This window comes from Ursus americanus, chromosome 9 (assembly GCF_024610735.1).
Source record: "Ursus americanus isolate L20-20 chromosome 9, mUrsAme1.1.p, whole genome shotgun sequence".
Classification (NCBI taxonomy): Eukaryota; Metazoa; Chordata; class Mammalia; order Carnivora; family Ursidae; genus Ursus; species Ursus americanus.
In genome coordinates, this window is record NC_142135.1 from 80,708,223 (window position 1) to 80,724,604 (window position 16,382).

At 40.5% G+C, this 16,382-nt stretch overlaps 1 pseudogene; it reads left to right on the top strand.

Moving 5' to 3' along the window:
• The first annotated feature begins 553 nt into the window (after positions 1-553).
• LOC123786358 (olfactory receptor 4L1-like) lies at positions 554-1,484 on the top strand (annotated as a pseudogene).
• Positions 1,485-16,382: the final 14,898 nt, after the last annotated feature.

Here is a 16,382-nt window from a genome sequence, read left to right on the forward strand (position 1 = left end):
TCATGTACAAATTAGCCCTAGGTTGTGTGGGTGTGTGTACATTTTCTTTATTTATTGTAGAAATATGGAATGGTCTTAACAAGTTACTTCACTGATACAGGACAATACAATTTCCTCATTTTTCAAATTCTCTGTTCCTTATATATTGTTGTAAGATAATCTCAAGAGGTGACAGAAAATAGTGATAATAAATGGCAAAATAAATACTAATGTAACAACTTATCTAATTTTTCCAAGTGAGCAAATTAGTAACAATCAAGATCAATTGATAAAAGAGGGTTATTTAAAAGAATAAAACAATAGAAAATAAAATTTCCTCTCCTTCAAATGCTTTTTAATTGCTGCATAACTATAATATTGTTTCAAAGTGATGTGACCTACAAAATAATTTCAAATTATAGACAGTGATGCTGATATGTTTAATATTATATATTTTCATAAGTTCAACTATTATTCATCAAATAGAAATAGGAAAACATCAGTGTTAATTATGGCTTTACTTTTGTTTTCTCTTGGTATAAAAGAACTTCTGGAGCCTTTCTGAATCAAGTAAATGGATCTTAAAAATGGATCTGTAGTGACTGAGTTTATTTTACTAGGATTTTCTGGACAATGGGAACTTCAGATTTTCTTCTTTGTAACATTCTCCTTAATCTACAGTGCTACTGTGTTGGGAAATACTCTCATTACGGTCACAGTGACATTTAGTTCCACTCTTCATTCTCCCATGTACTTCCTCCTTGGAAATCTCTCCTTTCTGGATATGTGTCTCTCCACTGTCACCATGCCCAAAATGATCACAGACTTACTCAACGAACACATCTCCATTTGGGGCTGCATGACCCAGATGTTCTTTATACACTTCTTTGGGGGTGCTGAGATGACTTTTGATAGCCATGGCCTTTGACAGGTATGTAGCCATTTGCAAACCGCTGCACTACAGGACAATCATGAGCCACAGGCTGCTGAGTGGGTTTGTGATACTTTCATGGACAATTGGGTTTGTACACACCATGAGCCAGATGGTATTGACAGTAAACTTGCCTTTCTGTGGCCCCAATGTCATGGACAATATATTTTGTGACCTTCCCCTTGTGATTAAGCTTGCTTTTATGGACACATACACCCTGGAATTCTTTGTCATTGCTGACAGTGGGCTGCTCTCATTCACCTGTTTCATCCTCCTGCTTGTCTCCTACACTGTCGTCCTGATCACTGTACAACAGAGACCATCCGGAGGGCTCTCGAAGGCTCTGTCCACACTGTCTGCACACATCATTGTAGTCACTTTGTTCTTTGGACCTTATATCTTTACCTATGCCTGGCCATTCAATAGTTTCACAGGCAATAAAGTCCTTGCTGTGTTTTACACTGTTATCACACCCTTACTGAATCCTATTATTTGCACCCTGAGAAATTAGAAAATGCAAGGGGCCATGAGCAAATTATGGTTTCAACATGTTACCTCTACACAGAACTTCTAGATCTGAGCATTACATAATTAACATAACTTTCAAATATTGTGATAACAGAAGTTAAATAGATTATATATAATATACGCTTTCACTCTTATGTTAGAGTGACCAGTGCAGAACCATTGTGCAGAAAACCATAAAATATTTTAATTCACGTTTGCTACTGCTAAAGCACATAATGAGAATGAGTGACCTACAGAAAACAGACATTTGAAATCACTAAGCAGTTTTCCACAGATATTCAGTATATTTAAAAAAATATGGTGAATACTAACAGAGATGATTTTAATAGATGCAGATTGGTAACGACATTCATAGACTCATACTATCTTTAAATGAAGTACCAGTATAAAGGATGAGTGAAATAATGTGAACAACAATGGGAAAGATAGGATTCTAATCTCTTGATCCAATGAGACAAATAATTAAATTTGACAGCAGAGTGAATATAAAATGCCAGAGAGAATGTGAGGTACCAGAGGGAAGGAACCAATGCAGACAGTTTCAGTAGAAGTACAAAAAGCAGCCTTGAAACCAAATGCCCCAAGAAATATCATACAGCTGCACAGTTGCATTTCAAACCTCAATAAATAAAAGTAGAAGGATATTTCTTGATTTTAGGTACCATACCATGTAACTTATTCTTTCCAAGTGCTTTACATAAAATTACACTTAAATTTGTCTCTGGTAAGCTTATAATCCTTATTCTAATTATCAGCTAAATCTGATTTGGTTCTGAGTGTTGAGGAGGGGGCAGTGCATGCCAGATTGGGAATCCCATACTCATTGATGGTAATCTTAAGTATTCTCTCCCAATTCAAGACACCAACATTTCTTGTCTCCTCTAGGCAATAGCTTTCTAATAGATTCTAAACTACTGTATATGTTCTTTCCTCCATTGAATGCATTCTCCACAAGCATCCAGAGTGATATGATTCTCATTGAAATAACTGTATTCTACCAGAATATTATTCAATTTGACCTACAAATAAGAAATACATGGACTTCTACTATGAGATATCTGTTAAAAAATCAGAGTACATAAGGGTATATATTGCTCATATATTTTAGTAATTGAATTATATGGATGAGAGCCTTGTTATTAAAGAAAAGGAATGTGGAAGAAATTAAAAATTTTAGGCAAATGGAAGAAAATAAAGCAAGTTCAGAATATTTGCTATGAAAACTATATTCAACTGTATCTTTACACAGTAAATATAAAATGTCAGTCTTACAACAAAGCACATCCTATTTAAATAAATGATAACCATTTATAAGGTAAAATATGCATCCAGTGGGGGATGGGATTACACTCCAACTAATAAAATATTACATAAGATTTTTGTGTCTGTCAGTATAGTACACTCAAAGTCCTAAACCACTCTGCTAACCAAGCACATAAACTGCTAGAATCATCTAAAATAATCTTTAAAATCAATTACAGATTTTAAGAGAAAGTAAACAAATCACATCTGAGGCCCTGTATGAAGCTTCAGCTCCATTCCAGGAGGGTAAGCCAGCAGTGGACCATTGCCCACTCTGAGAACACCGACAAAATACTATTGCCTAGAGATCCTATAAATTTGGGAGAGTACTGTGGATTGGCCCTTGGGCCCTAACAGGGATAGAAATTGACTGGAGGCCGTGCTGTGTGCACATATTTTCTGGGGGAAAAAGAGAGAGAGAGAGAGAGAGGGAGAGAGAGAGAGAGAATATTAGAAGAAAGCCTGGCTAGCAGAAGCAGACAGCAAGAAAAAGATGTTAACCAAACTTGTTTCTGGATGTAGATGAAAATAAATGGGTCCTTCAGAAAAGTTGGGCTTATCATCATATTCTTTGTATGTTTCCACACATCAGTGTGAGAATTTTCTTTTAACTTGCTACTTAAGGGTGTAGGCTCAGGCATTTGGCAAAATTAAACAAATACTCACTGAAAAAAAAAAAGTTCCTTGAAACTAGGCTACACTGAACTCTCATAGAAAGGTTTTATAAAAAAACTCACAATCAAAAATCACAAGACAAACAAATAAAAACATCCCAGCAAATACGACAGTCAGGAGAAAGTACAAAGACAATGTGAAATGGGAGAAAAAATACTTATAAATCATGAATCTGATAAGACACATCGGTCCAGAATACATAAAGAACACAATTCTAGAATTAAAAGACAAATAACTCAGTTAAAAAAAATGGGCAAAGGATCTAAGTAAAAAAGTCTCCAAAGAAGATATATAAATGGGCAATAAACACATCAAAAGATGCTCAACATCATTAGTCACTAGGGCTATACAAATGAAAATCATAGTAAGATACCACTTCATATCCACTAGGATGGTTATAATCAAAAAAGACAAGAACACAGAGCAGTTGAAACCCTCATACATTGCTGGTGGAATGTAAAATGGTGCAACCATTTTGGAGAAAATTCTAGCAGTTCCTCAAAATGTTAAACATACAGTTACCATGTAACCTAGAAATTTCACTCCAAATATATATGCAACAGAAAGAAAACACATGCCCACACAAAAGACTGAACATGAATGGTTACAGCAGCTTTATTCACAAAATTTTTTAAAAAACGCAAAAAAACCAGCATTAATCAATTAATGAATGGATAAACCTAAGGCAGTGTATCTATACAATGGAATATTATTTGGCAATAAAAAGAATCAAGTACTGACAGATGCTATAACATGCACGACTCTTGAAAAATTAGGCAATGGACAAGAAAAGAGGCACAAAAGACAACATATTGCATGAGTCCATTTGTATAAAGTGTCCACAATAAGCAAATCTTTAGAGGAACAAAGTAGATTAATGGTTACCTAGGTGTGGGGGGAGGGGAACAATGATGTGGTCTTTTGTGACTGGCTTCTCTCCTTTAGCCTAATGTTTTCCAGATTCACCCACATGGCAGCATGCATGAATACTTAATGCTAGGAGCCTCATCAGCAACATGGCAGAGTAGGAAATCCCCCCTGACCACACAAATACACCAAATCATCCAGAATTCATGGAAAAATTCCTTTTGAGAAAAATCAAAAACTAATTGAAAGTCTCCTGCACCCTAGGAGAATGCAAAACCAGGCTCACTGAAGCATTAAGGAGATTCAGGACACCCTTTCGCCAGAGATCCTGTCCCTGTCACAATGTCATATGAACAGGAAGAGATGCCCTAGCTCCCAGTTTCCCCAAGGGGAGGATAGGAGCTTCTTCACACATCCAGTGTCCTAGCTTTTCAGAATTGGCTTCCTGATGACTAGATTCTGCCTTGTCAGTCTTCGAGTTCTGACATGTTTGATACCTTCTAGTTGTCTGAGGGAGAACAGAGGCAATAGCTTGGGCTAGTAGATACCACTGAGCTTCATCACTGCTCAGCACAGAGTGGGTACATTAAAAAATCCCAGCTCTCACCTTCTCCTTGGGGAGTGTAAGAGTTGATCCATGCATCAACACCATAACTTCTCTCGAGCTTCCCAAAGAACTAGCTTCTCTCTCACCAATACTGAAGCTCTGATGGTTCTTGCATAGTCTAAGCAGCTGGGAGAGAAAGGAGATACAGCTTGGTCTGACAGAAGCCAGAGCTTCCCCTACACCCTACCCCAAGCTCAGCACAGAGCAAGAAAACAAAAACCATGCCAAGAAACTACCTGATTCTTCCTGGGGAGGGAAAAATTTGCAGGACCCCAACCCCCCGCCAAGAACCCCTGGCCAGGCTTTTTGGTGGTGATCTCTTCCTGTATAAGACCAATCTGTGAAGACTGGGAGAGGTGCCTGCATTGTCCAATGCAGAAACACCAACACAGAGAACTGAAGAAAATGGAGAACCAAGCCAAAAAAAGGGAACAAGATAAATCTACAGAAAATGACCCTAATAAAATGAACTTACATGATTTACCTGACAGAGAATTAAAACAAATATAAAGATGCTCACTGAGGTCAAGAGAATACTGTATGAAGGAGACTTCAATACTCCCTTTCAATAATAGTCCCCTGGCTTCTGCTGGTACCTGAAAGCTCATTCTTGAAATTGCTTTGTGTCAGTATCTTTCCTCTTTTTTTTTTTTTAGATTTTATTTATTTATTCAACAGAGATAGAGACAGCCAGCAAGAGAGGGAACACAAACAGGGGGAGTGGGAGAAGCAGGCTCATAGCGGAGGAGCCTGACGTGGGGCTCAATCCCATAACGCCGGGATCACGCCCTGAGCCGAAGGCAGACGCTTAACCGCTATGCCACCCAGGCGCCCCCAGTATCTTTCCTCTTTTATCAGGCCCAGTGTATCCTAAGGATCCTGCTGGGACTTTAGTTATCTCACTGGAGAGGAACTTAGGCCAGGCCTAAAGAGTCATCTACTGCCTGACAGGAGAAAAGGCTCTGAAGCTTCCTTGAGCAGGAGGAAGTTCTACCTCTTATAACAATCAAGGAGTTTGCAGAGCCAAAGTATTCAGGGGCATTTACCCAGAGGTACCCATCCCAGATTTTAGGGTCCTACATTTTTCCTTCCAGTGCCTTGACCTTACCATACATAACACACACACCTTCCCTGAGTGTTTGTATTTTGTTGGAGCTGTGTAACCCTGTGAGATCTTCAGTTATTCCTGTTTATGGTACTTCTACTACAGGAGATAAGAACGTCTTTGTAAACCATAAAAGAGTTCCTTAGGTCCCTATACTTAAACTATAACTGCTTGTTATGGTCTTCCATTTCTTATTCCAAGGCACCAATACAACTTAGCAATAAGCAAATAACTCTACTATTCGTAGGGATTTTTCTCCCCTTAAATTCCAAATGACTGGATCGGTCACTGGCAATAGCATTGCTTTCCCACAAGATGTTTCCCCAGGTCACCACCACTGAAATCTTTAGGGTTTTATCTGTTTGTTTTTGTTTTAAGTAGGCTCCACTCCCAACATGGGGCTTGAACTCATGATCCTGAGATCAAGAGTTCAAGAGCTGCATGCTCCACTGACTGAGCCAGCCAGGCACCGCATGGCCACTGAAGTCTTAAGCAATCAGGCACTTATATTTTGGCAGGACTTGTCTGTGTCCCATCTACCACTTGTAATGGAGTCCTATTCCCACACCAGGTAGTGAGTAAACCAACCACAATCCCCATTTATCACCTGCTTTCTCAGATCACTCCCAGTGCCACTTATTAGTTTACATCATCTGAGAAGGAGACACCTAGACACGTTTAGAGTATATTCACAGTGGAATACAACTCAGTAATAAAATTTAAAAACATTTTTTAAAGATTTTTTATTTATTTATGTGACAGAGAGACAGCCAGCGAGAGAGGGAACACAAGCAGGGGGAGTGGGAGAGACATTCAAAACAATAGAGTTCATATAGTGAGATTTTATTTAAATGAAGTTTAAAAATAGACAAAACTGATACTTACTGATAGAAATGAGAAGTTATTAGCTTTGATATTGAATATTTACTGCAAAGGGGCCCACAGGAAATTTTTGTAAGATAAATGCTTTGTAATTTGGTAAGTGTAGTAGTTTCATTGATTCATGCATAGGAAAAAAATTTCATACAGTACATCCCTGCTTTTTGATGTGAAGTTCCATGATTCATTAGTTGCGTATAACTGTATGGTGACTAACATAATAAAAAAATATTATTATAATAAAAAAAATAAAGTGATTGAAATTTCAAAAAAGAAAAAAATTCAATCTGTACATTTAAGATAAGCTCATCTTAATATCTGTAAGATATTTCTCATATCGTAAAGGGAATTAAAAACAGGCTAGTAAAAAAAAACAACAAAAACAATAAAGTGGTTTTAAGTAGGATTTGGGATGGTATTATTTCAACAGTACTGCCAATAAAAGAAAATGTTTTGATACATTGTGGAAACAATATTATTTATTTTAGAGCAATATCTTGCTTTGTTTCTTTACCAGAAACATCTGTTTTTCTCCCTTGAGGAGGCTCTAGCCAGCTGCTGTGAGTTCTTACAGCCAATGCCTAATTACATGCTCTAGGGTAAAAATAGACCTGGGGGAAAGGAATTCTTTCCTTTTTCCTCCAATAGGTTGGCTGGGCTTAACAGATATCTTGCTATTTGTTCGTTGGAGTTTTTTTATTTTAAATTTGTCTTTTGAATTTTTGTGGCCTATTTGTGCCTAATTTTACATCATGTGTTAAAATTAAACTAGTAGGGGCGCCTGGGTGGCACAGCGGTTAGGCGTCTGCCTTCGGCTCAGGGCGTGATCCCGGCGTTATGGGATCGAGCCCCACATCAGGCTCCTCCGCTATGAGCCTGCTTCTTCCTCTCCCACTCCCCCTGCTTGTGTTCCCTCTCTCGCTGGCTGTCTCTATTTCTGTCGAATAAATAAATAAAATCATTTAAAAAAAATAAAAATAAAATAAAATAAAATTAAATTAAATTAAACTAGTAGTACACTATAATTAACACTATATTCCAATTTATATGTTCCTTCCAGCAAAATAATCTGATTTACGAGTAAATTATTTATTACCTAAACTCTTATTCCCTGGTACTAACACCTGAAGAGATGACCGTATTTTACAAATAGAAACGTAGTTTAGAACGTTTGACTTTTAGTCTACATTTTTTCTTAAGTGTATATATCAAGTTCTCAGTTCAAACTGAGAAACACAGTCATCAAAGTTATAGGTCATTTCACATGACTAGATAGAGCTTTATTCTTCTTACTTAACAAGGTAATGTGTCAAGTTTGGGGGAAAATAGATTGCTGTCATAGTTTCATTATAAATAAAGTCGAATGACTGATATGAAGAATATCAGACGTTCTATTCATCTAAAAATATTCTAATTTTTAATTGAGAAGTTAGTTTGCCTCTCAAGGTGCAATGTAGAATGAAAAGGGGTTCTTCCTATTATATTGAATTATCTCCTATGACGATCTGTTCCTTTCCTTAATAGTAATGTGGCTTTTGTTTCAAGAACTTGAAGGTGAATAGAGTTAAGATGGTGGAGGAGTAGGGGACCCCTTTTTTTTCTTTCTTTTTCTTTTTTAAGGATGGAATTTTTTTTAATGATTTTTTATTATATTATCTTAGTCACCATACAGTACATCCCCAGTTTCCGATATAAAGTTCGATGATTCGTTAGTTGCTTATAACACCCAGTGCACCATGCAATACGTGCCCTCCTTACTACCCATCACCAGTCTATCCCATTCCCCCACCTTCATCCCCTCTGAGGCTCTCAGTTTGTTTCTCATAATCCATAGTCTCTCATGTTTCATTCCCCCTTCTGATTACCCCTCTTTCTTTATCCCTTTCTTCCCCTACCGATCATCCTATTTCTTATGTTCCATAGATGAGAGAAATCATATAATTGTCTTTCTCTGCTTGACTTATTTCAATTAGCATTATCTCCTCCAGTGCCATCCATGTTGCAGCAAATGTTGAGAATTCGTTCTTTCTGATAGCTGAGTAATATTCCATTGTATATATGGACCACAATTTCTTAATCCAGTCATCTGTTGAAGGGCATCTCGGCTCCTTCCACAATTTAGCTATTGTGGACATTGCTGCTATGAACATTGGGGTGCATATGGCCCTTCTCTTCACTACGTCTCTATCTTTGGGGTAAACACCCAGTAGTGCAATGGCTGGATCATAGGGTAGCTCAATTTTTAACTTTTTAAGGGACCTCCACACTGTTTTCCAGAGTGGCTGTACCAACTTGCATTCCCACCAACAATGTAGGAGGGATCCCCTTTCTCCACATCCTCTCCAACAATTGTTGCTTCTTGCCTTGTCTATTTTTGCCATTCTAACTGGCATAAGGTGATATCTCAGTGTGGTTTTGATTTGAATTTCCCTGATGGCTAATGATTTTGAACATTTTTTCATGTGTCTGTTAGCCATTTGTATGTCTTCATTGGAAAAGTGTCTATTCATATCTTTTGCCCATTTTTTGAATTGTTTATTTGTTTCTCGTGTATTGAGTTTGAGAAGTTCTTTATAGATCTTGGATACCAGTCTTTTATATGTAGCATCATTTGCAAATATATTCTCCCATTCCATGGGCTTCCTCTTAGTTTTTTTGACTGTTTCCTTAGCTGTGCAGAAGCTTTTTATCTTGATGAAGTCCCATAAGTTCATTTTATCTTTTGTTTCTCTTGCCTTTGGAGAAGTGTCATGAAAAGGTTGCTTTGACCAATGTTGTAGAGGTTGCTGCCTATATTCTCCTCTAGGATTTTGATGGACTCCTGTCTCACATCGAGGTCTTTCATCCATTTTGGGTTTATTTTTGTGTATGGTGTGAGAGAGTACTCAAGTTTCATTCTTTTGCATGTAGCTGTCCAATTTTCCCAGCACCATTTATTGAAGAGACTGTCTTTTTTCCACTGGATGTTTTTTCCTGCTTTATCAAAGATTAGTTGCCCAAAGAGCCGAGGGTCCATTTCTGGGTTCTCTGTTCGGTTCCATTGGTCTGTGTGTCTGTTTTTGTGCCAGTACCATGCTGTCTTTGTGATCACAGCTTTGTAGTACAGCTTGAAATCCGGCATTGTGATGCCCCCAGGTTTGTTTTTCCTTTTCAACAGTTCCTTGGTGATTCGGGGCCTTTTCTGGTTCCATACAAATTTAAGGGCTATTTTCCCCAGTTCTTTGAAAAATGTCATTGGTGTTTTGCTGGGGATAGCATTGAAAGTGTAGATTGCTCTGGGTAGCATGGACATTTTAACTATGTTAATTCTTCCGATCCATGAGCATGGAATATATTTCCATCTTTTTATGTCTTCCTCAATGTCTTTCAAGAGTGATTTATACTTTCTAGAATATAGGTCCTTTACGTCTCTGGTTAAGTTAATTCCAAGGTAACATATGGTTATTGGTGCTAGTGTAAATGGGATGGATTCCCTAATTTCTCTTTCTTCAGTCTCATTATTCATGTATAGAAATGCAACTGATTTCTGAGCATTGATTTTGTATCCCCCCACATTACTGAATTGCTCTATGACTTCTAATAGTTTGGGAGTGGATTCTTTTGGGTTTTCCATATACAGTATCATGTCATCTGCGAAGAGAGACAGTTTCACTTCTTCCTTGCCTATTTGGATACGTTTTATCCCTTTTTTGTTGTCTGATTGCTGTTGCAAGGACTTCTAGTAGTATGTTGAATAATAGTGACGAGAGTGGGCATCCTTGTTGTGTTCCTGATCTTAAGGGAAAGGCTTCCAGCTTTTCCCCATTGAGAATAATATTTGCTGTAGGCTTTTCACAGATGGCTTTTATGAGCTTGAGAAAGGTACCCTCTCTTCCTACACTCTGAAGGGTTTTAATTAGGAAAGGATGCTGTACTTTGTCAAATGCTTTTTCAGCATCACTTGAGAGGACCATATGGTTCCTGAGACTTTTCTTGTTGATATGATGTATAACGCTGATCAATTTGTGAATGAAGAACCATGCTTGCATCCCAGGGATGAATCCCACTTGGTCATGATGGATAATCCTTTTAATGTACTGTTGGATTCTATTAGCCAGGATCTTGTTGAGGATTTTGGCATCCATATTCATTAGGGAAATTGGTCTGTAATTCTCCTTTTTGAAGGGGTCTTTGCCTGGTTTGGGGATCAAGGTAATATTGGCCTCATAGAATGAGTTTGGTAGCTTTCCTTCTGTTTCTATTTTTTGAAATAGCTTTAGGAGAATAGGTATTATTTCTTCTTTGAATGTTTGGTAGAAGTCCCCAGGAAAACCATCCGGGCCTGGAGTTTTGTTATTGGAAGGAAGTTTATCACTGACTCAATCTCTTCATAATTAATTGGCCTGTTTAAAAAATCATTTTTTCTTCCTGTTTCAGTCTTGGTAGTCTATAGGTTTCCAGGAAGGCCTCCATCTCTTCCAGATTGCTTAATTTATTGGTATATAGCTGTTGATTAAAGTTTCTAATAATCCTTCCAATTTCATTGGTGTTGGTTGTGACCTCTCCTTTTTCATTCATAATTTTATTGATTTGGGTCCTTTCTCTATTCTTTTGGATAAGTCTTGCCAGTGGTCTGTCAATTTTATTGATTCTCTCAAAGAACCAGCTTCTAGTCCTGTTGATCTGCTCTACTGTACTTCTGGTTTCTAATTCATTGATTTCTGCTCTCATCTTGTCAACTGCTTCTTCATGAGTGGATTAGTCCTATCCCTCTGTTGCTGTTCCAACTTTGTGAGGTGAGAATATAAAACCTGCATTTTAGATTTTTCTATTCTTTTTAGTAAGGCTTGGATGACTATGTATTTCCCCCTTAGGACTGCCTTTGCAGTATCCCATAGGTTTTGGACCATTGTGTTTTCATTCTCGTTGGTCTCCATAAATTCTTTAATTTGATTTTTGATTTCCTGGTTTATTGAATCATTCCTGAGCAGGATGGTTCTTAGTCTCCAAGTGTTTGAGTTTCTTCCAAATTTTTCCTTGTGGTTGAGTTCCAATTTCAGAGCATTTTGGTCTGAGAATATGCAGGGAATCATTTCAGTCTTTTGGTATCAGTTGAGACCTGTTTTGTGTCCCAGAACATGGCCTATTCTTGAGAATGTTCCATGGGTATTAGAATAGGATGAGTATTCTTTGGTTCTGGTGTGTAGTGTTCTATATATATCTATGAGGTCCAACTCGTCGAGTATGGCATTCAAAGCCTTTGATTCTTTGCTTAGTTTTTGCCAGGGTGTTCTGTCTATTTCTGATAGTGGGGTGTTGAGGTCCCCTACTATTAATGTATTTGTATCTCTATGTCTCTTTATTCTGGTTAAGAGTTGGCTTGTGTATCCCTCTGCTCCCCTGCTGGGGGCATATATATTTATAATTGTCATATCCACTTGTTGGATACATCCATTAAGAATAACATAGTGCCCTTCTGTGTCTCTAACTATAGTCTTTAGTTTAAAATCCAATCTATCTGATATGAGAATTGCTACCCCAGCTTTTTTTGAGGTCCATTTGCGTGAAAGATGGTACTCCATCCCTTTACTCTCAGTCTGAATGTATTTTTGGGTTCAAAATGAGTCTCTTGTAGACAGCAAATGGATAGGTGATTTCTTTTTATCCAATCTGCAACCCTGTGGCATTTTATGGAAGCACTCAAGCCATTTGGATTGAGGGTGATCATTGAGAGATATGATTTTAAAGATGCCATGTTGCCAGTAAAGTCTTTGCTTGTATCGGTTGTGACTTTCTGTTCTGTATCACTCTTGGGCCATTTTTACCTTTATAGAACCCCCCCTTGATATCTCCTGTAGGGCTGGTTTCGTGGTTACGAAATTGGTTAATGACTGGCGATTCTGGAAGGTTTTTATTTCTCCATCAATTCTGAATGACAGCCTTGCTGGATAAAGGATTCTTGGCTGCATGTTTTTCTCTGAAAGAGCTGTAAAAATGCCCCCCCAACACTTTCTCTCATTCCAAGTCTGTGTAGACAGGTCTGACGTAATTCTGATACCTTTGCCTTGGTACGTGAGAAACTTCTTTGCCCTGGCCACTTTCAATACTGTATCCTTGGATCTAATATTTGTGATTTGCACTATGGTGTGACATGGTGTAGGTTTTTCATGTTTGAGATTGGGAGGGGTCCTCTCTGCCTCTTGGACACGAATGTTTGTTTCCCTCGCTAGATTAGGGAAGTTTTCAGCTACACTTTGTTCAAATATCACTTCTAGACCTCTGTTTTTGTCCAGCCCTCGGGGATGCCAATGATTCTGACATTGGATTGTTTCATTGAGTCAGTAAACTCCCATAACGTACATTCATGGGTGTAGTTTTTTTAAGTCCACCTTCTAATTTTATTTTTTCTTCTACTAACCCATCCTCCAATTCACTAATACGTTCCTCTGCCTCATTTCCCCTGGCCATCAGAGCCTCTAGTTTTGACTGCATTTGGCTCATAGAATTTTTAATGTCTGCCAGATTCACTCTCATTTCTGCCCTTAGAGATTCTATATTGTCATTAACATTTTCGTTAATACTTTTTTCAAGTCTACACATCATCTTGACCATTGTTACTCTGAATTCCATTTCTGATAATTTGTTACATCCATATCCATTAGTTCTGTGGCAGAGGCCACAGACTCATTGTCTTTTCTTTGCTGGGGGGGACTTCTCCTTCTCATCATTCTGATGAGGAAAGGTTGTGGGGTTGTCCAGAGCCCAAATTATTGACCGGGACCCAGGCCATGCATCCTTGTTTCATAGGGATCTTAGGGATGTGGGCTTCTTCTTTAAAGATTTTATTTATTTACGTGGCAGAGAGACAACCAGCGAGAGATGGAACACAAGCAGGTGAGTGGGAGAGGAAGAAGCAGCCTCCCAGCGGAGGAGCCTGATGAGGGACTCCTTTCCGGAACGCCGGGATCACACCCTGAGCCGAAGGCAGATGCTCAATGACAATGCCACCCAGGCGCCCCGGGATGTGGGCTTCTTGATTTATCATCCTGCCTTCTGGGGGAGGGGCTTGCCGCGCCAATACTCAGGCAACCCTGTTTGGGTAGAGTCTCCGTGTCCCCTGCGAGGGGGATGGGGATGGGTAAGCTGTGAGACGGTATTTCCAGGCTTTTGTTCTCTGGTGGCTTTCCCTGGCAGCTTACTGTGCCTCTTCTGAGAGTCAGAGCAGCAGCAGCTGAATCTCAGCCTCTGTCTCAGAACAGAGGGATTGCGGACCATTCTCCACTGATGTTCTGGCCACTTTAACTCTGTTTCTGTTGGTGCTGCTAAACCCTGCAGCATCCCGGGATGTGCACCCCACACCCGGAGTCCCAGCCCTCACTTCCAGGGCCGGTGCGACTGTCCTTTGTGTTTTTTTTTTTTTTTCCTTTGTGTTTCTAACACCGCCAGCCTCCAGCCACCAGCCGCCCTGCGCGCTCCTGAGCTCCCAGTCTCAGTCAGCTTCCAGTTAGCACACCGGAGTTCCAGAGTTCCGTGAGAAGTCTGGTGGCGCGCGCTCCCCACTCACAGTCCCAGTCTGTTTTCTCGAGGGTGCCGGTCCGCAAGTCCGCCCGCTCCCCTGTGCAGGTGGCTACCACTTCCCGGTGCCTGAACATGGCAGCTCCCTCCCCCTTCCATTTATCTTCTGATATCTGTGCATGGTTTCATGGCTCCCCGCTTCGTACCTCAATACTCAGCGCTGGAGATGTTCATTTGTAGAGACCCAGATGCATCTTCCTGCGTCTCAGGCTGTTTCTGTGGATGTTTAGCCTGGTCTGGTACCTATCCAGCTCGACACAAGGGACCGGCTGAAAAAGGGGTCCCCTACTCCTCTGCCATCTTTACTCCAGGGGACCCCTTTTTCAGCTGGTCCCCTGAGTCGAGCTGGATAGGTACCATACCAGCCTGAACATCCACGGAATCAGCCTGAGACACAGTAAGATACATCTGGACCTCTACAAATGAACATCTCCAGCGCTGAGTATTGAGGTACGAAGCGGGGAGCCGTGAAACCTCGCACAGATATGGGAAGATAAATGGAAGGCGGAGGGAGCCACCACGTTCAGGTGCCAGGAAGCGGTAGCCACCTGCACGGGGGAGCGGGCAGACACGCTGATGGCACCCAAGAGAGAGCAGACTAAGAACATGAGCAGGGAACGTGCACCACCAGACTTCTCATGGAACTCTGGAACTCCAGGGTGTTCACTGGAAAGAGACTGAGACCGGGAGCTCCGGGAGCACACGGGGGCCGGCTGGCAGCTGGTGGCTGACAGCTGGCGGTGTTAGAAACACAAAGACAGAGACACCCGGGCCCTGGAAGTGAAGGATAGGATGCCGGGTGTGAGGCGCACATCCTGGGACGCTGCAGGGTTTAGGAGCACCAACAGAAACAGAATTAAAGTGGCCAGAACATCAGTGGAAAATGGTCCGCAATCCCTCTGTTCTGAGACAGAGGCTGGGATTCGGCTGCTGCTGCTCTGACTTAGAAGAGGCACAGCAAACCACCAGGGAAAGCCGCCAGAGAACAAAAGCCTGGAAATACTGGCTCACAGCTTACCTATCCCCATCCCCCCTCTGAGGGGACACGGAGACTCTACCCAAACAGGGTTGCCTGAGTATTGGTGCAGCAAGCCCGTCCCCCAGAAGGCAGGCTGAAAAATCAAGAAGCCCACATCCCAGGGTGCCTGGGTGGCGCAGCCATTGAGCACCTATCTTCGGCTCAGGGCGTGATTCCAGCGTGCCGGAAAGGAATCCCTCATCAGGCTCCACCGCTGGGAGCCTGCTTCTTCCTCTCCCACTCACCTGCTTGTGTTCCCTCTCTAGCTGTCTGTCTCTCTGCCACATAAATAAATAAAATCATTAAGGAAGAAGCCCACATCCCTAAGATCCCTATAAAACCAGGGTGCACGGCCTGGGTCCCGGTCAATAATTTGGGCTCTGGACAACCCCACAACCTCTCCTCATCAGAATGATGAGAAGGAGAAGTCCCCCCCAGCAAAGAAAAGACAATGAGTCTGTGGCCTCTGCCACAGAACTAATGGATATGGATGTAACCAAATTATCAGAAATGGAATTCACAGTAACAATGGTCAAGATGATGTGTAGACTTGAAAAAAGTATTAACGAAAATGTTAATGACAATATAGAATCTCTAAGGGCAGAAATGAAAGCGAATCTGGCAGACATTAAAAATTCTATGAGCCAAATGCAGTCAAAACTAGAGGCTCTGACGGCCAGGGGAAATGAGGCAGAAGACATATTAGCGAATTGGAGGATGGGTTAGTAGAAGAAAAAACGAAAATAGAAGCTGGACTTAAAAAAACCACACCCACGAATGTAGGTTACGGGAGATTACTGACTCAATGAAACGATCTAATGTCAGAATCATTGGCATCCCCGAGGGCTGGACAAAAACAGAGGTCTAGAAGAGATATTTGAACAAATTGTAGCTGAAAACTTCCCTAATCTAGCGAGGGAAACATTCGTGTCCAAGA